We start from the raw sequence: 24,996 nt of genomic DNA on the forward strand, positions 1-24,996 counted from the left end.
CGGTGTTGGCAGGTCACCCGGGAATTTTTGGCACCAGAGATCTGGTGGCCAGGTCCTTTTGGTGGCCTTCCTTGTCAAGAGATGTGCGGTCATTTGTGCAGTCCTGTGGGACTTGTGCTCGAGCTAAGCCTTGCTGTTCTCGTGCCAGCGGTTTGCTCTTGCCCTTGCCTGTCCCGAAGAGACCTTGGACACATATCTCCATGGATTTCATTTCTGATCTTCCGCTATCTCAGGGCATGTCCGTTATCTGGGTGATATGTGATCGCTTCTCCAAGATGGTCCATTTGGTTCCTTTGCCTAAGCTGCCTTCCTCTTCCGATCTGGTTCCTGTGTTTTTCCAGAACGTGGTTCGTTTGCACGGCATCCCTGAGAATATTGTGTCAGACAGAGGATCCCAGTTCGTTTCCAGGTTCTGGCGATCCTTTTGTAGTAGGATGGGCATTGATTTGTCGTTTTCGTCTGCTTTCCATCCTCAGACTAATGGACAGACGGAGCGAACCAATCAGACTTTGGAGGCTTATTTGAGGTGTTTTGTCTCTGCTGATCAGGACGATTGGGTGACATTCTTGCCGTTGGCTGAGTTTGCCCTTAATAATCGGGCTAGTTCCGCCACCTTGGTTTCGCCTTTTTTCTGCAACTCTGGTTTCCATCCTCGCTTTTCTTCGGGTCATGTGGAGCCTTCTGACTGTCCTGGGGTGGATTCTGTGGTGGATAGGTTGCAGCAGATCTGGAATCATGTGGTGGACAACTTGAAGTTGTCACAGGAGAAGGCTCAGCGCTTTGCCAACCGCCGCCGCGGTGTGGGTCCCCGACTACGCGTTGGGGATTTGGTGTGGCTTTCTTCCCGCTTTGTTCCTATGAAGGTCTCCTCTCCCAAATTTAAACCTCGTTTTATTGGGCCTTACAAGATATTGGAAATCCTTAATCCTGTATCTTTTCGTCTGGATCTTCCTGTGTCGTTTGCTATTCACAATGTATTTCATAGGTCCTTGTTGCGGCGGTACATTGTGCCTGTAGTTCCTTCTGCTGAGCCTCCTGCTCCGGTGTTGGTTGAGGGCGAGTTGGAGTACGTGGTGGAGAAGATCTTGGATTCTCGCCTCTCCAGGCGGAGGCTTCAGTACCTGGTCAAGTGGAAGGGCTATGGTCAGGAGGATAATTCCTGGGTGGTCGCCTCTGATGTTCATGCGGCCGATTTAGTTCGTGCCTTTCATGCCGCTCATCCTGATCGCCCTGGTGGTCGTGGTGAGGGTTCGGTGACCCCTCACTGAGGGGGGGGGGTACTGTTGTGAATTTGCTTTTTGCTCCCTCTAGTGGTTACTAGTTTTTTGACTCTGGTTTTTCTGTCTTTCCTTTTATCCGCACCTGGGTCGTTAGTTAGGGGTGTTGCTATATAAGCTCCCTGGACCTTCAGTTCAATGCCTGGCAACGTAGTTATCAGAGCTAGTCTGCTGTGCTCTTGTCTACTGATCCTGGTTCCAGTTATATCAGCTAAGTCTGCCTTTTGCTTTTTGCTATTTGTTTTGGTTTTGTATTTTTGTCCAGCTTATTCCAAATCTATATCCTGACCTTTGCTGGAAGCTCTAGGGGGCTGGTGTTCTCCCCCCGGACCGTTAGACGGTTCGGGGGTTCTTGAATTTCCAGTGTGGATTTTGATAGGGTTTTTGTTGACCATATAAGTTACCTTTCTTTATTCTGCTATCAGTAAGCGGGCCTCTCTGTGCTAAACCTGGTTCATTTCTGTGTTTGTCATTTCCTCTTACCTCACCGTCATTATTTGTGGGGGGCTTCTATCCAGCTTTGGGGTCCCCTTCTCTGGAGGCAAGAAAGGTCTTTGTTTTCCTCTACTAGGGGTAGCTAGATTCTCCGGCTGGCGCGTGTCATCTAGAATCAACGTAGGAATGATCCCCGGCTACTTCTAGTGTTGGCGTTAGGAGTAGATATATGGTCAACCCAGTTACCACTGCCCTATGAGCTGGATTTTTGTATTCTGCAGACTTCCACGTTCCTCTGAGACCCTCGCCATTGGGGTCATAACAGAGAACAATGCAACAGATGAATTATAGCAAGGATTCAGAAACCAGAGTTCTATACCCCTAAAATATATTGCAGGGTGATAGGCAGCAGATGAGACAGGAAGCAGAGGTGGGGAGATGTATCATTAAAATATATTGCAGGGTGATAGGCAGCAGATGAGACAGCAAGCAGAGGTGGGGAGTTGTGAAGAGAGAAGATGGATGTTAATTCTTTGCCATGGATTAATTGTTTTTCTTGATGATCAGCTTCTGGGATGCTTTGCTGAGGGGATGCGTGCACCCCACACTGCGAGTCATCACTACTCACCATCTTGGCAGTATACCTGTTGAGTGTGTGCAGCCGACAGTGGACACAAACACAGTATGGACCTATACTAAGAACTGTTTCTGATGTCCGTGATAATCGATCCAATGTGGGTTTAGAATGCACGGGTTGGCCGTGCATCTCATGACCTGAGCATGATAGCTTCATATCTTTCTGAAAAGCTGCCATACTTCAGTTAATAGAAGTGCGGCCAGCCTGTGCATTCCGATTCGACATCTGACAGATTATCACGGACATCTAAAACAAACAAGCCATAGGATTTTCACAAGCTAGCCTTATTGCTGGGGAGCACACACCTTTGTTTTTACAATATCTATCTGAAAAAAAATAATGATTTTAATTATTTTATTTTAACCCCTTTACCCCCGAGGGTGGTTTGCACGTTAATGACCAGGCCAATTTTTACAATTCTGACCATTGTCCTTTTATAGCTGCTTTCACACTAGCGTCGGTACGGGGCCGTCGCGCTGCGTCGGCTCGACGTACCGACCCATACTGTGAAAAAAATGCCCGACGTGGGCAGCGGAAGCAGTCTTACGACGCTTCCGCTGCCCCATTGTAAGGTCCGGGGAGGAGGGGGCGGAGTTTCAGCCGCGCAAGCGGGGTCGAAAATGGCGGTCTCAACGCACAAAAAAAGTTACACGTAACTTTTTTTGTGGCGGCGGTGCGCCAAAACACGACGCAACTGTCGCACGACGGTTGCGACGTGTGGCAATACGTCGCAATGCATCGGTAATGTAAGTCTATGGGGAAAAAACGCATCCTGCAGACAACTTTGCAGCCAAAAACGCTAGTGTGAAAGTAGCCTATGAGGTAAAAACCCTGGAAGGCTTCAAGGGATCTTGGCGATTCTGAGATTATTTTCTCGTACTTCATGTCAGTGGTAAAAATTTCTTCGATATAACTTGCGTTTTCAAATTTTAAATTTTTATGCCCTTAAAACAGAGAAATATGTCACACAATAGTTATTAAATAACATTTCCCACATGTCTACTTTACATCAGCATAATTTTGGAACCAACATTTTTTTAACTTTTAACCAATTTCTCATTTTTCCAACAAAATTTACAAAACCATTTTTTAGGGACCACCTCACATTTGAAGTCACTTTGAGGGGTCTATAAGGCAGAAAATACTCAAAAGTGACACCATTCTAAAACCTACATCCCTCAAGCTGATCAAAACCACATTCAAGAAGTTTATTAACCCTTTAGGTGTTTCACAGGAGCAAAAGCAACATGGAAGGAAAAATGAACATTTAACTTTTTAGTCACAAAAATGATCTTTTAGCAACAAGTTTTTTTATTTTCACAAGGGTAAAAGGAGAAAATAAACAGATAAATTTGATGTGCACTTTCTCATGAGTACGCCGATACCCCATATGTGGGGGAAAACCACTGTTTGGGCGCATGGCAGGGCACGGAAGGGAAGGAGCGCCGTTTGACTTTTTCAAACCAAAATTGGCTGGAATTGAGATCGGACGCCATGTCGCATTTGGCGAACTCCTGATGTGCCTAAAAGGTGGAAATCCCCACAAGTGACCCCATTTTGGAAACTAGACCCCCTAAGAAACTTATCTAGATGTGTGGTGAGGACTTTGAGCCCCCAAGTGTTTTGCTAAAGTTTATAACGCCTGGGCGTGAAAATAAAAAATCATATTTTTGTCCAATTTGTCCTGAGTATGCTGATACCACATATATGGGAGGAAATCACTGTTTGGGCGCAGGGCAGGGCTTGGAAGGGAAGGCGTGCCGATTGACATTTTCAAACTAAAATTGGCTGGAATTGAGATCGGATGCCATGTCGCGTTTGGCGAGCCCCTGATGTGCCTAAACCAGGGTTGGGGAATCTTTTTTCAACCAAGGGCCATTTGGATATTTATACCATCCTTCCTGGGCCGTACAAACTCCATCCACAAAGTACATCCTGACTCTGGAACTGGTTTCAGGAGAAATTTGTCCCCAAAAGTTGTTGTCCAATTTGTCCTGAGTACGCTGGTACCCCATATGTGGGAAAAAACAATTTGTGCTCGAAAGGGTAGTAGTAACGTTTTGGAATGCAGACTTTGATGGAATGGACTGAGGGCATCATATTCCGTTTGCAGAGCCCCTGATGTGCCTAAACAGTAGAAAAAAAACACAAGTGACATCATTTTGGAAACTAGACCCCCAAGGAACTTATCTAGATGTGCCCCCTTTTTGGAACCAATCTACTGTTTCCTGTAAATCTAAGTAAATTAGTATTGCATGGAGGTGTGGTACAATTTGAAGCAATCTTTCATACACAGAACAGGTTTGTCGGGGCAGGTGTTGCATTGATAAATGGTGTCCTTGCGTATTCCCCTTTTGTAACACACTCATCACCTTTTTGCGGCTTACCTTTTCTTCCAGTTGGCAGGACCACCCCCGCGAAATGCTGACCTGGTACGATACGAGCACCTTCAGTTCAGGAAGTACTGGGGCCTGCTCCTTCCTTAGTGCCAAATATCAGTGCCTTAACCACTACCTCCTGGAACTCAAGGTACGACTTATCAGTGTGGCATGCACAACGTGACAGCAGGAAAGTGTTGAGCATTGCCATTTGTACCATGTGCATGGACAGCTTTTTGTACCACACCTTGGCCTTTTCTACAGTTGGAGGAGTTGATTGGAGAGATCAACACCCCCCCATGTTTTTGTTGTACCCCAGTAAACAGTCCGATTTGCTGACCTGTGTTAGAGGTACCTCGTACAGTGCTGAGGGCGCTGCCATCACCGTGTATGGTGGTCAAGAGAAGGACATCCCTCTTGCCCGGTGGATGGTCGCTACATTGGGCTCTGCTGTCACCCTTTCGGAGCTTCAGCCCAAGTAGCATTTTCGGGAGTCCTCTCTGATTTTTGCAGACAGTATCACAGGCTGCGGTACCTCACGCAGAGAGGGATTTGAAGAGTGGGATGCTGGAATAAAAGTTATCGGTGTAGAGGTGATAACCTTTATCCAGCAGTGGGTGCATCAAATCCCAGACAATTTTCCCACTCACTCCCAGGACAGGGGGACACTCAGGGGGTTCAATCCTGGTGTCCTTTCCTTCATATACTCTAAAGCTGTAGGTGTACCCTGAGGTACTGTCACACAGCTTATAGAGTTTGATACCGTACCTGGCCCTCTTGCTGGGCAGGCTGTCGGAATCTGAGCCTTCCCTTAAAATGAACCAAGGACTCATCCACGCAGATGTCCCTTTGGCGCACGTACACTTCAGCAAATTTTTTGTTGAAGTGTTTGATGACTGGTCAAACTTTGAACAGATGGTCAAATCTGGGGTCATCTCGTGCGGGATCGGTATAATGCAGGAATTTGTGGATGGCCTCAAAACGCGTCCGGGCCATGACCATTTGGAACACCGGAGTGTTGTATAAAATATCAACACTCCAATGTTGCCGAAGTTCTGGCATCTTCAGGATCCCCATATGAAGGACCAGGCCCCAAAACTGCATCATTTCAACTGTGTCTACAAGAGACCAGTTAGAAAATGATGAACAGGGGTTTTGAGCCAAAAATTGCAGAGCATATAAATTAGTTTGGCCCACCATGAGGTTAATAAAATCCTCAGAGAAAAAGACTTTGAAAAAGTCTATTTCTGTGAAACCTGTGGTGTCAAACTTGATTCCTGGTTCTGCCACAAATTCAGGAATCAGTGGCTCGTAATTTTCCGGGGGGAGGGCGAGGTCCATACGAGGTCCGAAGAGGGGTGCGCTGGTTCATCTTCAGGAGTGGGCGCTAACTCATCTTCTGTCCTGGGACGTCTAAGTGGCGGTTCCGCAGGACCCCAGGAGGAAAAGGATTAAGAATGCGAAAAGTAAAGAAATGTGGGAACCTGTCCCTCGCTATCAGTGTCGGAAGCAAGGAAAGAATATGCCTCCTCCACTGAATAGCGCTGTTGGGACGAACGTGATGGGTGGGACATTTTTTGTGTGAATATGGTGCTTTGTGTGTACTTTATTTATAACTGTATGTGTGGGGGGATAGTGATTGGAGCAAACTTGTCTGAAAAGAAAAAGCTAAAAGAAAAAAAGCAAATGGGGAGAAAAATGCCTGTGAAAAGAATAGTGTAAAGTGCTCTGAAAAGTGCATGGGGGTAGCGCAAAGGGGGTGAATAAAAAAAGGAAACTGGCAGGCATGAGCTCTGATAAGTGAACTGCGACACTTATCAAAGTTTGGCGGCTGCGGGATGTGCGTACGGAGTTGGCGCAAAGGGGGCTGAGAAAAAAAAGCGAGCACGAGTGTTGATCGGTGAACTGCGTCACCAATCCACGCTCGGCGGCTGCTAAATGTGCGCACGGAGGCGGCGCAAAGGGGGATCGTGGGGGGTAAAAAGAGGGGGAAGAGTGATGGGGGATTGGGGTGCATGAAGAGAGATCAGGTATGGATCAGGGATCAACACTTACGGTTGTAGTCAGGTGGTGCAAATGCAAAGGGAGTGAAAAAAAGGAAAACGGCAGGCACACGCTCTGATAAGTGAACCGCGCCACGTATCAAAGTTCGGCAGCTGCGGGATGTGCGTACAGAGTTGGCGCAAAGGGGGCTGAGAAAAAAAGCGAGAATGAGTGTTGATTGGTGAACTGCATCACCAATCAACTCTCGGCGACTGCTAAATGTGCGCACGGAGGTGGGGCAAAGGGGGTGGTGGGGGGTAAAAAAAGAGGGTAGGGGGAGATGGGAAATTGGTGTGGATGAAGAGAGATTGGGCAGGGATCAGGGATCAACAGTTACAGTTGTAGTCAGGTGGCGCAAAGGGGGGTGAAAAAAAGGAAAACAGCAGACACGATCTGATAAGTGAACTGCGTCATGTATCAAAGTTCGGCAGCTGCGGGATGTGTGTACGGAGTTGGCGCAAAGGGGGCTGAGAAAAAAGCAAGATCGAGTGTTGATCGGAGAGCAGCGTCAGCAATCAACGCTCGGCGGCTGCTAAATGTGCGCACGGAGGCAGCGCAAAGGGGGTGGGGGGGTAAAAGGAGAGGGAAGGGGGAGATGGGGGATTGGGGTGGATGAAGAGAGATTGGGTAGAGATCAGGGATCAACACTTACAGTTGTAGTCAGGGGGCGCAAAGGGGGGTGAAAAAAAGGAAAATGGCAGGCATGAGCTCTGATAAGTGAATTGCGTCACTTATCAAAGTTCGGTGGCAGCTGGATGTGTGCACTGGGGATGGCGCAAGGGGAGGTGAAAAAAAATGGAAACCGGCAGGCACGAGCTCTGATAAGTGAACTGCGTCACTTATCAAAGTTTGGCGGCTGCGGGATGTGTGTACGGAGTTGGTGCAAAGGTCATACCGATGCTGTGACCTGTCATTGGTGGGATCGATAATCACATCAATCCCATCAATCAGAGGTGACCCTGGTGATGCCGGTGTTGATAGGCACACAACTAGCTTACAACTCCAATCCTAGGCATATCACCGGTAGGTCACCAGCAGGTCACCGGTAGGGCACAGCGCGGTCACAACGCTGCTGTGCCCTGTGATTGGCACGGTCGACGATTACATCAGCAATCAGCAGCTGCAGGCCTTGCTAGGCCTGTCCTAGGCACCGGCCTAGGATGGGTGCTATTACAGCACCGATCCAGGCAGGTACCGGCAAAGCACCGTGGATGTGCCCTGCGATCGTTGATCGCGCCAATCTGAGCAGCTTTGGCCGATGCCTGGTGTTGCCATCGGTCCTTGATCCTAGCCTGAGACCTCATTGTTCCAGCAAATCTGATTGGCTGAAACAATGAGAAAGGATGTGATTGGCTGTTCAGAATTAAACAGCCAATCACAGCGATCAGGAGGCCGGGGGGTGGAGACAGGCCCTGGGATGCCGATACCATCTTCCTCCAGGTATGATGGTGTCGCAATTTTAATGCTATTACCGTGACTTAAGTCGCAGTGTCGCATTAAAGGGCATGACGTACTATCCCGTCCATGGTCATACGGGCCGGGGGTCATATGGACGGGATAGTATGTCGGATGTCAGAAAGGGGTTAAAAATGCCAATCTTAGTAAATGTGTTGTAATATCTTCTGCGCTGAAATCTGATTGAAGCTACAGGTATGAAGCCTTAAGAAAATCCGCTGAAACAAAATATCTGTCAGGTGCCTGTCAGTCCACAAGGACAATTCTCAGGGGGACTGTCCAACTCGAATATGTATGGGGTCTCCAGACTGCTGAATTTCAACAACTTTCTTTTCATTTCTTTATTAAATATCATCAGTAAATATGTTATTCCTAGCTGAACTAAAATGAATGCCACTCAGACTTGCATTTCCTGCTTTACCGCATCTGTAAGGCTGATAGACAAGTAATTTTTCTCATGTTAGTACAAGTAATAAAATGAATAATCACACTCTTGTAAATAACAAAAAAAGGAAAGAACTTCCTATTCATTCCTCCAAGATGGAGCAGTATTCTTCTCTCCTGAAAATTGCGTGCAAATGGTGCAATGAATCCCCAAAAAAGGGCATTTTTCTGGGCTACTTATTTTGTGGGAATCTGATAAAAGACAGCCCATTCACATCCTTGTACAGTTCTGAACTATCACATGTGTATGGCTTAAGGTGCTGTGTAATTGTGTTCTGAGGCTGTGATCTCAATACTGGTCTCGCCCACATAGAAAAGGCAACTGTGGGCCTTCAAGCAAGGGATCTGTCAGTCAAGAAGAAGAAGACTGCACTAGGTGGGGAACAGAGCTAGGGAGATATAGGTTACGTTGGAGCTTCATCACGCCCAAAGCACTTCAGCCTCATTTGCATATTGATTCAAACAGGGTTTTTTTGGCAACAGAGAAAGGGACTATCTTGGTAAAGGTAAGGATTGACTTGTGTTTGTGGGGGGAAAAGGGGGGGGGTGGTGAAATCAAGCTGACAGATTCCCTTTAAGTGATTTAAAATACCTATGGGTACACTTGCACATTTAGCTTATGATTTTTATGGTTATGTGCGCCTGTTGAGTTATGCATGGGGGCGGGACCAGTATGGAGATCACATCCCGCATCAGAGTACAATTAGACAGCACATGGGTCACATCTCCACCAGAACCTGCTGCTGAGACTTCTGCTTTTGTTACCAGTTGCCACCGTATTCACTCTACGGGCAGGTCTGGTGATTGAGGAGATGTCAGAACCAGAAGCTCTGGACGGCAGGCTCTGTCCAGCCACTAAGGTTAGTGGCCAAGTCTCTCCGAGGCAGTCTTTAGAGCCTGTGGCCTCAGGCAGACATGACAGCATGTTAAGCCATTCACAAGTGATAGTTTGGCTGATTGCCATCCCTCCCCACTGTACAAGAACGTTTGATTTGATCAAGTTTTCAATGAGGATATTCAAGAAAGTTCCTTCCAGACTTATGTCCTAAAGAAAAAAAAGATTTGGTGTTTGAATTCAAGCTGACGGCACCTTACCTTCGCCAACATCAACTGTCAGGGGAGAGTCAGGAGGCCCCACACATAAGACTGTCAGCTGATCCTACCGATATTGGCAGAATAGAATGTATTTTGGGATCTTTGAATTTTCCTGTTGAGAAATATCAGGATTATTTTTCAATATTGTCTAATATTTAGTGCAAATGTGCCAAATTTATAAAATCTGTGTATACTGTCTGATAAATTGATTTACTTTTAAGACTTTTTAGTTGGCTTTCTTTGTTTCAGAAATTGCCTTACTTTATGCCACAAGTTAGCTGCATTTTTTGGATCGTGGTGTTGCACATTAGGTCACACTATTTTCTGGTTAGGTACTCCACTTTAAAACATGGCTACATCCACTTATCAGTGCATGGCACAGAAAGTGACTAACATTCATAGAAAATTTGGTGCAGGTAATAATTCAGTTTTTTTTAACCAAATTATGCCAGAATTCTGGTGCATTTAGATTGATAAATATGCCACATTAAGATGGAATTGGCCATCAGCTTTTTTTGTGACTGATCATGTGCCTCCTTCCAAATGGTGCGGACAGAAAAGTTTTATTTATTGAATTATCTTACTTTCTTTTTTATTTGATTTAATCCAGATAATGAACATGCACATACTGTGTAGATATATGTGAGAACACTGGTAGTATTTTGTAAGTGCTGATTGTAAGTGTCACACCAATAACCATCAATTAACCGGATCAAAAGCATATCACTATCATAAAAAATTGAAAGCTTCCTTACTTAACAACAAAGCATTATGCTATTCTGCTACCATCCCCCTTAATCCATCTGTTTTCTGCTACGCAGGATTTCTGTAGAAGTATCTATTAGCATAGTGAGATCCAGAAAAACAAGGTTTGATATGAGTAAATGGAGTAAACTGCACAGAATCCTAATCTCGGCCACATTGAGAGCCTGACAATCATTTAACATCAGTACCTAACATTACAAATTCTATTTTGTTTGAATAGACCCAAATTCCCACAGACGCTCAAACATCTTATGGAAAACCGTCACAGAAGACTGGGAGCTTTTATAGTAACAAGAGGGGTCCATCTCCATACAAGAATCAATGGCTTTAGAATGAGATGGCTCACAAGTGGTGTCCGCATAGTTTTGGTGTAAGAACAGTGACGATCTGATTTATGTGCCATTGTTCAGTGTATAATTGGCCTGATTCATTAGGACTGGAGTTGTGTACTCTAGTCTTAGTGAAATGGCTTGCTGGAGTATGATGCCCCTAATTCATTAGGAGGCACACAGCACTTAAGGAATTATAACAATCTGATGTTAAGTGGCATGTGCCACAGCCAGAAATCTCCTGCAGTCAGGCACTGGAGTACTTTTATGGAGTAAAGGTCTCTACACATGTTAAGTAGCTATTCAAAAAGGAGTACCATAGGAGTTTTTGTAAAAATCTTACTGAAAATCTTTATTGACACAATCAGACTCTTATAAACAGACAGGAATAGAAAATGTGCTAAAAAAAGACACCAGAAAAAGGTGGCACTCAGTACAGTACACAAGTGTAATGCCAAATTCCTTGTTACGTATGTGCTTATGAATCAATTGGCAGATGAAACCCCTTAAGGATCAGTTACGCACAACCATGCCCCCAACTGTCACTCTAAAGTAAATGTGGCACCCTAGGAGTTTAGGTACCACAGTAGTGCTGCCTTCCTCTCGAGGAGGGTAGTGCTATGACTGGAGACAAGTGAGATTCCCTTTGGCAGGTTATCACACACACACAACACCTTCCAAATCCAGGCCAGGAGGGGGAGCTCAAAACCCTGTTTTAGGGCAGCTTCCCTGGATAAAGATCCTGGTTTGTAGGCGGAGTCAGTTTAGTCTGCACAGAAAGTCTGTGATCGAGGACAGACAGGGATGGAGCACAGTGGAGATACAGGACTCCAGGAGGCTAGGACTAGGCCTCCACAGAGTCAGAGTGCAGAAACCGTGTACCGGGAGCCCGAGGCTTTTGTGGAGTACTAAGACACAGGGCAGAACCGGAGGGCAGAGGATTACATGGACTTTGCCCATATTCACCTGTGGTACAGCAGCACCTTGGAGCCTGGAGTCTCCGTGAAAGGACCTCAGTAAGCATGGCTCAAGCTGCCTACCATACAGGTACCTGTCCCAGGACAGGGGAAAGAATTAGGACTTTGCTGGGAACACTTAGCGGCAGCAGGGACCTGTTACAGCAAGCGCAGAGTGGAAGGCTTCTACTTGACCTGCCAAGAGGATTCCGCTTGTCTCTGGACTGCCTGGACTGTCACCTGTTACCAGTGCCCTGGATTGTGGCCTGTCACCTATAGTAAACCAGGTAAAGACTTACAACTTATCTCCTCTCTTTATTTACTGGCTATACCATCCACGCCCTACACCATAGGACCCCTGGGGACCCTGCTTCACCTGTGGGAAGTGTAACATCCGTGCTGCTGCAACATCCCCCAGGGGACCCCTTTAATGCAGCGTCGGTCCCACTACTGACCAAACTCCACAGGTGGCGTCACGACAAACTTTGAACATTTCCCCTTTAACGTTGAGGCCCAGGGCCACGGACTGGGTCACAGGCACAGTGATATCCCCCTTGCGACCAAACCTGGTACCGAGTACCCCACTGCCCTGCGGGAGACTCATAAACACTACTTTATATTGCTCAACTATAGCCCATAAGGACATGGTTAACATAGGAGACCAATCCCATATAATGCCATATTTACAAATAAAGCCATCTCTGAGGTATGCTTTGTGAAAGGCAAGGGGTAATTTTACCCACTACTGAGACACGCCACTGGACTGGGGTGCGTCTTGTTTACTGAGCCTGTTTACTGAGAATCAGTCAACCATCACCCAAATAACAGTCTTACCACCAGACAGAGGTAAGTCCATGATGAAATCCAGTCGACGGTCTTTCTGGTATTGGAAATTGAGCCAATTCCCTGAACAGCTATGACAGAGTTTAGTGCATGCACAAACTTCATGAGTGGACTTCAGGATAACCACTTAAGACAGGATCATGAAACTGCTGTGATCAGGTAGGAAAATGCAGTAACGGGTCGGAGGCAGAGCAAGTGTTAACGTGGGGTTTAATCTAACAGGCATACTCCTCGCAGGGAGAAAACAGATAAAACGGTATAAAGGAACACAGGGGACGTAACTCATGGGAACAAGGTGTGAAGCATAGGGGAGGAAGTTCAAGGATAGCAAACTTATCAGTCTGACGACTTCAGAATACGGTTAGTTCAGGATGTGGACGTTGGCGCCAAAAGCAGTGGCGCATAAAGGGTCCAGTATGGTCCTGGAAAAGATGGCGTCCTGGATCCTGGTGGCAACGGTGATTCCTCGTGGTCCAGCGTAGTCCTGGAAAAGATGATGTCTTGGCTCTTGGCGGCGACGGTGATTCCTTGTGGTCCGGTCGGTGATCGGTGTGTCAGGAAACGATGAGCTGGACAGAGCACAGTCTTTCCCCCTGTCAGCGTACAGGGACAATGAGCAACTTGATTCAGGTTCAAAGGGAAACCCCTCACAGCGGGTGTCCCAATTCTCCCGTCGGTATGTGCGCAGGCTTATGTCCAGACTGGGCGTCCTGTCACTCACGGTTTGCGTGACCAGGTACGTCGTTGTCGGCAGTCTCTGTTAACAGCTTTTAGCCTCTGCTTGTTTTTTGCCCGCTCTGGCAGTTGGCCCCCCCGCAGAAGCCCTGACACTGCCCTCCTGCGGGATGCACATTCCCATGGCAACTAACTGATTTGCCATGCGCTGTGCCCCTTTTATCTTAGCCACGCCCCCTACTCCTAGGTGCAGAGGTCGGTCCAGGGCTTTAAAGGGAACCTATCACCCCGTTTTTTTCGGTATGAGATAAAAATACTGTTAAATAGGGCCTGAGCTGTGCATTACAATAGTGTAGTTTGTGGACCCCGATTCCCCACCTATGCTGCCGAAATACGTTACCAAAGTAGTCATTTTCGCCTGTCAATCAGGCTGGTCAGGTCGGATGGGCGTGGCTTCTTCCCCCAGATATTGCGTAGTTTTCCGTTGGTGGCGTAGTGGTGTGCGCATGTCCAAGGTCCCCAATCCTGCACGGGGGGGTGAAAATAGCAGCGATGTCCGTTATTCCATTGGTGGTCGGTGGGCGCGGCCATCTTCCTTTGGCCGCGCGTGCGCAGAAGCGGCGCTCTGCTGGCTGCGGCTTCAGGAAAATGGCCGCGGGATGCCGCGCGTGCGCAGATGGAGATCGCGGCGGCCATTTTCCTGAAGCCGCGGCCAGCAGAGCGCCGCTTCTGCGCACGCGCGGCCAAAGGAAGATGGCCGCGCCCACCGACCACCAATGGAATAACGGACATCGCTGCTATTTTCACCCCCCCGTGCAGGATTGGGGACCTTGGACATGCGCACACCACTACGCCACCAACGGAAAACTACGCAATATCTGGGGGAAGAAGCCACGCCCATCCGACCTGACCAGCCTGATTGACAGGCGAAAATGACTACTTTGGTAACGTATTTCGGCAGCATAGGTGGGGAATCGGGGTCCACAAACTACACTATTGTAATGCACAGCTCAGGCCCTATTTAACAGTATTTTTATCTCATACCGAAAAAAACGGGGTGATAGGTTCCCTTTAAGCTTTCCCCCGTGGAACCTGGGTGACATCCCCGACAGTTCCGGATCCATCACGGAGTAGGTAGGCCTGGTCCGGGTCTTCTCCTTACACTGCTACAACAGACACAATCTTAGGTATACAGGTATAATTTGGACCCAGGAGTGGTGGAAGGAGCCAACGACCGGACTTTATGGTTCTTAGCTTCCAACTCCGAGGATACCGCAGAAACTGAAATGCCTTTAGGGGAGATTGAGTATGGAGGTTCTGGAGGAGAAACTGAACTAAGAATGCGTGATGGTGTGTCAGCCTTCACATTCTTGGATCCCGACTTGAACGTAATAGAAAAATTTAATAAGAAAAGGACTATCTGGCCTGTCTAGGAGTTAGCCGTTTAGCTGATTCAATGTAGGCTAAATTCTTATGGTCAATGACCACAGTAGCTTGATGAACTGCCCCCTCCAAAAATGTCTCCATTCTTCAAATGCTAATTTAATAGCAACTAACTCATGATTCCCAACATCATAATTTCTATCAGCAAAAAAAACACGGCCTCGAATTGGTCATTGTTTTAGAATCCTGAGATAAAGCGGCCCCTACCCCGACCTTTGAAGGATCCACCTCCATAATGAATGGTTCTTGCAGATTGGGTCAGATTAGAACAGGAGCAGACATAAAACACTCTTTCAATTTTTCAAAAGCCCTCATAGCTTTCGGCGGCTAAACCTTGAAATCCGCCACTTAGGTGTGAGGTCAGTAAGAGGTTTAGCAATCTAAGAAAAGCTCATAATGAATTTTATATAACAGATTTTACTGTAAAAATTTGTTACGGAAAATGATGTGAAAAAAAAAAAAAAATTGGAGATAATGTTAGACTTGAAGTTGGTTGGCAAGTTGCATATTTTGGACACAATATTGCCCAATATCTCAATCTTTTTTGTTGCACACTTTTTATCTTTTCCAGAGTGCAGCTCGGCTCTTTAGTGTTGGCAGTGGAAAATTGGAGTGCCTGTCCTTGTAGGACAGATATATATCTTTGTACCGTGTTAGTAGTCTTGAAAGCTTCACGTCACTTGTCTTACCTATTGCATTATTTCTGGGCTGGGCTGTGTTGTGTATGTCTTGAAAGCTTGCAATTTGTTTCCATCTTTTCCGTTTAAAAGGTAACAACCACCGAGGACTCTCAATTCTAAATATTTTTCCTTGTAGGATACATTTATAGTGCTAGGCAGCCTGCCTGATCTAATAGCATAGGCCTGACAAATCGGTAGTAAGCCAGAAACTGTGTATTACATCTGTGTGACTGGCGCCCTATACAAGCCTTATCTATGCGCTTTTATACTAGGCCATCACCCCCTGCATGAATTGCTAGGTGTCCTGTAGTGCACTAGTATTGTTACCTGGAGTTTGACAAATGGCTGTTTTTTTTTCCTGTGACTTTTTTTTCAATTTTATGTCTTTTGGGCCAAGGTCACTCGCGCATATAAAAAATCATTCAGTTTCATCAAGAAAATTCAGCCGATTTTTTTCTTACTCCGTGTGCAATCCATTTTTTACAGCAGCAATTAATACAAGATCCTTTACAGTTTCCTATGTTACAGAATTGGAATGTGTCTGTAAAAAACAGATGCTATACTGTGGCTCCGTACGGCATCCGATTTTTTTCATGCACAAATAAACTTGAATGGGTGAATCTAATTCGGTTTATGGAAGAAACTAGTGAATCCTGCAACTATTTCACACGCAGATTCGGTCTGTGAAAAAATGAGCTTGTCTGTATTGCCCCATAGAATAACATTGGTCCGAGTGCTGTCTGATTTTTCCACGGACAGCTCTACGACCAAAAATATAGCTGTGTGAACTCAACCTTTCGGCAAGTTAATGTTAGACTACTTGCCTACTTTTACTGCTAACATTTAGTAACTTTACTACAAAACTTTGCGTGATTATGGGCAAAATTGAGTTTTGCCCCAGAAATTTGTGACAATAACCTTCCCATCATTAGGATTCAATCACAATTGGACACATATATGACCAAAAGTTTAATGAATCGTATTTTTCTGGCCAAAAGTGAAGCAACAGTACAATTACAATAAGGCACAATGTATTTCTTTGATAGTGAAACCTTTTCTAATCTCATTCCGATCTTGTCATTTGCATAGGCTTCATCCAGTTATGTGATAATAACAATGACCTTGAACATATCATTGTACAGACGGATCACTTACCCTATTAGGCATGTGGATACATTTGGCTTTTTAAAGATCAACATTTTCCATTGCTTTTTCATCTATTTCATAATTTACTGCAGTTGTCTAAGTAATTCATCTATTTTCTTCTCTGAACGTAACCAGGAGCCATGAAGCTTTGGGAAGGCACAGGGCAAAATTGTTGTAACCAGATGATTTTATTATTTAGTCATAAAAATTTTTATTTTACATTTGTTGCTGTCAGGATAGATCTTTGTGTTCTGTGCCCTCTGTCATGAAATGTCTGGGATAATGTCTGACTCACAACACAATCCATAAAGTCTCTGTTGCATTCTGATAATATTTGGGATTCATCATTTACATGATCTCTAATAGTGCGCTGATCACTTTTCCTGTGCAGACATGACTATTGAATTTGTGGGCTAATTTTATACATTAACCAACCTTTTGTGCCCCTTGGGCATGGGAATACGTTTGTTCCCAATAAAAAAAAATGACATTTTTTCTAATAATTTTACTCAGATTACATGCAGCTGCACCATAGTATTGCATCTTAGGAAAGGTTTGAGCCATAGCCATATCTGTACAGCATTGTCTACAACTACCATAGCTCCATAATGCGATTTATGTGTTCCAATTATATTTCCTTACTGCTGGTTAGTTTCATACAAGCAAGGGCGCAACGACAGCTGTGACCATGCCCGGCGAAAAAGGGGCCTGCCGACTCCAGCAGAAACGTCTCGGATGCACATCCAGCTGAAGTGTATTGGAGCCCACAGACCATTGGGAATGTACGCGACAATACACGCTGAAGGACAATCAGTGGCCAGCGGTGATGTCGTATGCTCTCGTCGCAGGATGATGTCAGCTGCCTGCTTCACAAGAGGACACGCGCAGCGGGGGAGCGAAGGGAAGGCGAGTATGGGGGTGCATACTTTATGGATGACTATGGGGTACATTATATTTTACGAATAATAGGTTGTGCATTATACTTTCTGGATGACTATAGAGTTGCCTTATATGTTATGGATGACTATTGGGATGCATTATACTTTATAGATGACTATGGGGGTGCATTATAATTTATGGATGAGTATTGAGGTGCATTATACTTTATAGATAACTATGGGGGTGCATTATAATTTAAGGATGAGTATTGAGGTGCATTATACTTTATTGATGACTATGGAAGTGCATTATACTTTATGGATGACTATAGAGGTGCAATATACCGTATTTTCTGGTGTATAAGACGACTGGGCGTATAAGACGACCCCCAACTTTTCCATATAAAATATGGAATTTGGGATATGCCCGCTGTATAAGACGGGGGTCATCTTATACGCCCAGTCATCTTATACGGCGTGAGGTTCCCAGGGTGTGAAGGAGAGGAGACTCTCCTTCAGGCCCTGGGATCCATATTCATGTTAAAAATAAAGAATAAAAATAAAAAATATGTATATACTCACCCCTCCGAGAAGCCTGGCTGTCACCGCTGCAAGCATCTGCCTCCGTTCCTAAGAATTGCAGAGCATGAAGGACCCTCGATGACGTCGCAGTCCTGTGATTCGTCCGTGACCGCTCATGTGACCGGTCACCTGACCGTGACGTCATCGAAGGTCCTTCACACTCTGCAATTCTTAGGAATGGAGGCAGACGCTTGCAGCGGTGACAGCCAGGCTTCTCGGAGGGGTGAGTATATACTTATTTTTTATTTTTATTCTTTATTTTTTCATGAATATGGATCCCAGGGCCTGAAGGAGAGTTTCCTCTCCTTCAGACCCTGGGAACATCCAGGATCGCTCCCTGCACATGCCGTACCGGGCGTATAAGACGACCCCCGACTTTTGGGACAATTTTTAGGGGTTAAAAAGTCGTCTTATACGCCGGAAAATACGGTACTTTTTGGATGACTATGGTGGTACATTAGAAATTACAGATGACTATGGAGTGCATTATATTTTACGGATCATTATGGGGTGCATTATATTTTATGGATGACTATAGTCTGTGCAATATACTTTATGGATGACTATGGGGGTGCATTATACTTTATGGTGGACTGTGAGCTGTGCATTATACTACATGGATGACTATGGGCTGTGCAGTATATTATATGGAGGACTATGGGATGCATTATTATTTTATATGCAGGAATATGGGGGAAGCATTATACTTCTTCTATAGAGCCCCATGACTTCTATGTATGCTCCTGGTGAGTATAATGGTTTATTTTCTTCTGTACATTAACCCCTTTCTGCCATTGGACGTACTACCCCGTCCATGTGACTTGGGACTTAATTCCCATGGACAGGATAGCACATCATAGGTGATTAGCCGCGCTCACGGGGGGAGCGCGGCCAAGTGTCAGCTGATTATCACAGCTGACATCCGGCACTATGTGCCAGGAGCGGTCACGGACTGCTCCCAGCACATTAACCCCTGGAACACTGCGATCAAACAAGATCGCAGGGTTCCGGTGGCATAGGGAAGCATCGCGCAGGGAGGGGGCTCCCTGCGTGCTTCCCTGAGGCCCTCGGAATAACGCGATGTGATATGTTACTTATGTGAAATGTTACTTATTAAGTATTTTGTGTGACATGTCTCTGTGATTTAAGGGCATAAAAATTCAAAGTTGGAAAATTGCAAAATTTTCGCCAAATTTACATTTTTTTCACAAATAAACGCAAGTAATGTCGAGGAAATTTTACCACTAACGTGAAGAACAATATGTCACGAGAAAACAATGTCAGAATCACCGGGAACCATGCGAGCGTTCCAGAGTTATAACTTCATAAAGGGACAGTGGTCAGAATTGTAAATATTGGCCCGGTCATTAACATGCAAATCACCCTTGGGGGTTAAGGGGTTAAAGAACTGCGGCAGAACGGGGGAAATATACCAAGATGGGGGATATATACCAGGATGAGGCCCAGGATAAGGGACATACTGTATAGCAGAATGTGAGGTATATATACCAGGATGGGGCCAGGAGGAGAGACATATACAGTGCCTTGCCAAAGTATTCGGCCCCTTGAACTTTTCAACCTTTTTCCACATATCATGCTTCAAACTTAAAGATTCCAAAAGTAAATTTTTGGTGAAGAATCAACAACAAGTGGAACACAATTGTGAAGTTGAACAAAATATATTGGTTATTTTAAATTTTTGTGGAAATTCAAAAACTGAAAAGTGGGGCGTGCAAAATTATTCAGCTCCTTTACTTTCAGTGCAGCAAACTCACTCCAGAAGTTCATTGTGGATCTCTGAATGATCCAATGTTGTCCTAAATGCCTAATGTTGATAAATATAATCCACCTGTGTGTATGTATCAAGTCTCAATGCTCTGTGATAGTCTCAGGGTTCTGTTTGAAGCACCGAGAGCATCATGAAGACCAAGGAACACAAAAGGCAGGTCCGTGATACTGTTGTGGAGAAGTTTGAAGCCGGATTTGGATACAAAATGATTTCCAAAACTTTAAACATCCCAAGGAGCACTGTGCAAGCGATCATATTGAAATGGAAGGAGTATCATACCACTGCAAATCTACCAAGACCCGGCCGTCCCTCTAAACTTACATCTCAAACAAGGAGAAGACTGATTAGAGATGCGGTCAAGAGGCCCATGATCACTCTGGATGAACTGCAGAGATCTACAGCTGAGGTGGGGCAGTCTGTCCATAGGACAACAATCAGTCGTACACTGCACAAATCTGGCCTTTATGGAAGAGTGGCAAGAAGAAAGCCATTTCTCAAAGATATCCTTAAAAAGTGTTGTTTAAAGTTTGCAACAAGCCACCTGGGAGACAACCCAAACATGTGGAAGAAGGTGCTCTGGTCAGATGAAACCAAAATCAAACTTTTGGGCAACAATGCCAAACGATGTTTGGCGTAAAGGCAACACAGCTCATCACCCGGAACACACCATCCCCACAGTCAAACATGGTGGTGGCAGCATCATGGTTTGGGACTGCTTTTCTTCAGCAGGGACAGGGAAGACGGTTAAAATCGATGGGAAGATGGATGAGCCAAATACAGGACCATTCTTGAAAAAAACCTGTTGGAGTCTGCAAAAGACCTGAGACTGAGATGGAGATTTGTCTTCTAACAAGACAATGATCCCAAACAAAGCAAAACCTACAATGGAATGGTTCACAAATAAACCTATCCAGGTGTTAGAATGGCCAAGTCAAAGTCCAGACCTTAATTCCAATCATAGAATCTGTGGAAAGAGCTGAAAACTGCTGTTCACAAACGATCTCCATCAAACCTCACTGAGCTCGAGCTGTTTGCCAAGGAAGAATGGGCAAGAATTTCAGTCTCTCGATATACAAAACTGATAAGAGACATACCCCAAGCGACTTGCAGCTGTAATCGCAGCAAAAGGTGGCGCAACAAAGTATTAAGTTAAAGGGGCCGAATAATATTGCACGCCCCACTTTTCATTTTTTTGAATTTCCACAAAAATTTGAAATAAACAATACATTTCTTTCACCTTCACAATTGTGTCCCACTTGTTGATTCTTCACCAAAAATTTACATTTGGTATCTTTATGTTTGAAGCATGATATGTGGGAAAAGGTTGAAAAGTTCAAGGGGGCCGAATACTTTCTCAAGGCACTGTATACTGTGGCACATATACAGCTCTGGCAAAAATTAAGAGACCACCACATCAAAACCCTGTCATGGACAGCCCAATCTCCAGACCTGAACCCCATTGAAAACCTCTGGAATGTAATCAATAGGATGATGGATAGTCAAAAGCCATCAAACAAAGAAGAACTGCTTAAATGTTTGCTCCAGGAGCAGTGTGAAAGACTGGTGGAAAGCATGCCAAGACGCAAGAAAGCTGTGATTAAAAATTGTGGTTATTCCACAAAATATTGATTTCTGAACTTTTTCTGAGTTAAAACATTAGTATTGTTTTTTCTAAATGATTATGAGCTTGTTTTCTTTGCATTATTTGAGGTCTGAAAGCACTGTTTTTTTTTGTAATTTTGACCATTTCTCCTTTTCAGAAAAAAAATACAAAATATTTTGCTTGGATATTCGGAGACAAGTTGTCAGTCAAAAATAACATTGCATTATTTTTAAATAATTAAATAGCATTTTATTGCATGAAATAAGTTATTGATCACCTACCATCCAGCAACAAACAGACCTGTTAGTTTTTCTTTAAGAAGCTCATTACCTGTATTAATTGCACCTGTTTGAACTCGTTACCTGTATAAAAGACACCTGTCTACACACAATCAATCATACTCCAGCCTCTCCACGATGGCCAAGACCAAACAGCTGTCTAACGACACAAGTGACAAAATTGTAGACTTGCTCAAAAATTATTAAAAAAGGAAGAAACACAAAATGAGTATCAATCTTCCTTGGTCGGGGCTCCATTCAAAATCTCACCTCGTGGGGTAAGGATTAGTCTGAGAAAAGTCAGGAATCAGCCCAGAACTACATGGGAGGACCTGGTCAATGACTTGAAGAGAGCTGGGACCACTGTCTCAAACATTACCATTAGTAACACAATACATTGTCATGGATTAAAATCCTGTAGGGCACGCAAGGTACCCCCTGCTCATGCTAGCACCTGTCCAGGCCCATCTGAAGTTCGCCAATGACCATCTGGATGATCCATAGGAGGCATTGGAGAAGGTCATGTGGTCAGATGAAACCAAAATAGACTTTTTCCTATCAACTCCACTCGTCATGTTTGGAGGAAGAAAAAAGGTGAGTACAACACCAAGGACACCATCCCAACCGTGAAGCATGGTGGGGAAATATCATACTTTGGGGTGCTTTTCTGCATGGGGGACAGGACGACTGTACCATATTGAAGGGAGGATGGATGGGGTCATGCATCACAAGATTTTGGCCATCAACCTTGTGACGACACAGCATTTCTTCTTAATTATGCCAGACGTAAATTGTGTAGGCCCAGAATCATAAACTATTGTCTGACTCTGTAAACTGTTGTGAGACTCTGTAATTTGCACCATCTTGGGTATTTGCTGGGACTGTTCTGTATGCTATTTTGTGTTGGTGGTTCAATTAATTATTGCCACACTGTTTTACCCTCACCCTGTGTTGTCTGAGTAGTGCTCTGCCTACAGGAAGAGAGAGCGGGCATTCAGTGGTATGAGCCCTGGACCATGCAGTCTTTCTAAAGACAGCCGAGCCAGCGGACGAGAGCACCCACTGACCCCCGTGTCTCCACAAACCTCATTCCCTCAGTAAGAGCACTGAAGATAGGTTGTGGCTGGGTCTTCCAGTGGGGCAATAACCCGAAACACACAGCCAGGGCAACTAAGAAATGGCTCAATAAGAAGCGTATCAAGTTCCTGGTGGGGCCTAGCCAGTCTCTTGACCTTACCCCAATAGATAATCTTTGGAGGGAGCTGAAACTTAATCTTACCCAGCAACAGCCCCCAAAATTGAAAGATCTGGAGATGATCTGTATGGAGTAGTGGGCCAAAATGCCTTCTGCAGTGTATGGAAACTTAGTCAAGAACTTATGGAAATGTCTGACCTCTAATTGCAAACAAAGGTTTCTGTACCAAAAATTAAGTTCTGTTATTCTATTGCATCAAATACTTATTCCATGTAATAAAATGCAAATTAACCCCTTTCTGACCTTACTCGTATTCATACGTCCCTGTGGCCTGGTACTTACTGACCTGTGCCGTATGGATATGTCTAGGTGATTTTGCGCGCACAGACGCTGTGCGCGTGTGATCGCCATCGGGTGTCAGCTGATTTTGACAGCTGGCACCCGGCATTGCCAGGAACGGTCCCACACAGTTCCCAGGCACTTTAACCCCCTAAATGCTGCAATCAAACTCGATTGCAGCATTTTGGGACCAGGGCAGAGGGAAGAAAGCACCCTGCCCTTGGATCAGAAACCCCGCAATGTCATCATGGGGTCACGATTGTTGCCATGGTGAACCAATTTCATCATGACGACATCTGGATCCCCAGAGCTAAGATCATGCTCAGAGCACAATGAAGCAAGTTTGACTGTCAGTGCCGCGATGACAACTACAGCATCCTATGCTATGCAAGCGATCAGCCTGCAAAAAATGAAAGTGGGACAAATGAAAAAGTAAACAAAAGTAAAAAAAAATTGTAAATATATAAAAAAACTAAATTAAATAAAAAAAAACCCAAAATATATTGTACCCATAAATAAATATTTTTATGAATAAAAAAAATATAGACAATAAAAGTACACATAATTGGTATTGCCGTGTCCGGAATGAACCAACCTATAAAACTATCTCACTAGTTAACTCCTTTAGTGAACACCACGAAAAAAATCCAAGGCAAAAAACAATGCTTTATCATCATACCGCCGAACAAAGAGCAATAAAACACGATAAAAAAGATTTAGATGGAAACACCAATGTACCAATGTAAGTGCTCAGCTTGGAGCACCAGATAAATGTGATTCTAAACGTTATGTAAAATGTTCCTAACAAAAGCTTCAACTCAATCCACAAAAAAAGCAAGCCCTCTCTCAGGTCTGTCATCTGTTAACAAAAATTTTGGGGACTTCCACTTTACTGTAGTTCAAGGGCTCTGGAAAAGCGAAATGGCACCAGTATGCACAAACCACATATAGCATCCACATGTTTGGCATTTCTGTAATGATGAGAGCCCGCCTAAATTTACGCATGCATGTCTCCATAAGCATTAGCTGGGCATAACATACTGGTCACTACAATGTACTGGTCACTACAATGGCAGTTTGCAATTTTCACTCAGCAACATCCACTGCTGCCTGTTTCTGGAAAACACCCATGGAGTCAAAATCATCACTACAGCTTTTCTAGCACTTAGGGGCTCAGGGTATGGAATCTGCAAAATCTGTGCTCCAGGAAGCAAAATGAACTCTGTCCCATGTGGCTAAGCAGTAATGTGCAGCCACATATTGCCACGTTCAGTAGAAATTGTGGGACAAATTTTGGTGCAATTTTTACCCACTTCTTGTGTGAAAATGTAAAATCTGGGGCTAAAACAAAATTTGGGTGGTAAAAATATAATATGATCACTACACCTCTAGATGAAATCATTGGCAGGTGTAGTTTGTAAAATGTGGTCACTTATGATGGGTTTTGCCGTTCTTGCACCTCAGAGCCTCTCCCAGTGGGTCATGGCACCCTCAAACCATAGCAATAATATCTGCACTATAATATGGTGCTCCTTCCCTTCTGAGCTTTGCAGTGTGCTTCAAAAGTATTTCCCGATTACATGTAGGGGATTGGCACACTCAGGAAAAAATGGACCTCAGTTTGTTGTAAAAATGTCTCATTTTATCCTTTAGAAAAATTTAAAACTTGAGGCTAAAACAACATTTTAGTGCTAAAAATGTAATTTATTCTTTCTTCACTGCTCAATGGTA

This window comes from Ranitomeya variabilis, chromosome 1 (assembly GCF_051348905.1).
Source record: "Ranitomeya variabilis isolate aRanVar5 chromosome 1, aRanVar5.hap1, whole genome shotgun sequence".
Classification (NCBI taxonomy): Eukaryota; Metazoa; Chordata; class Amphibia; order Anura; family Dendrobatidae; genus Ranitomeya; species Ranitomeya variabilis.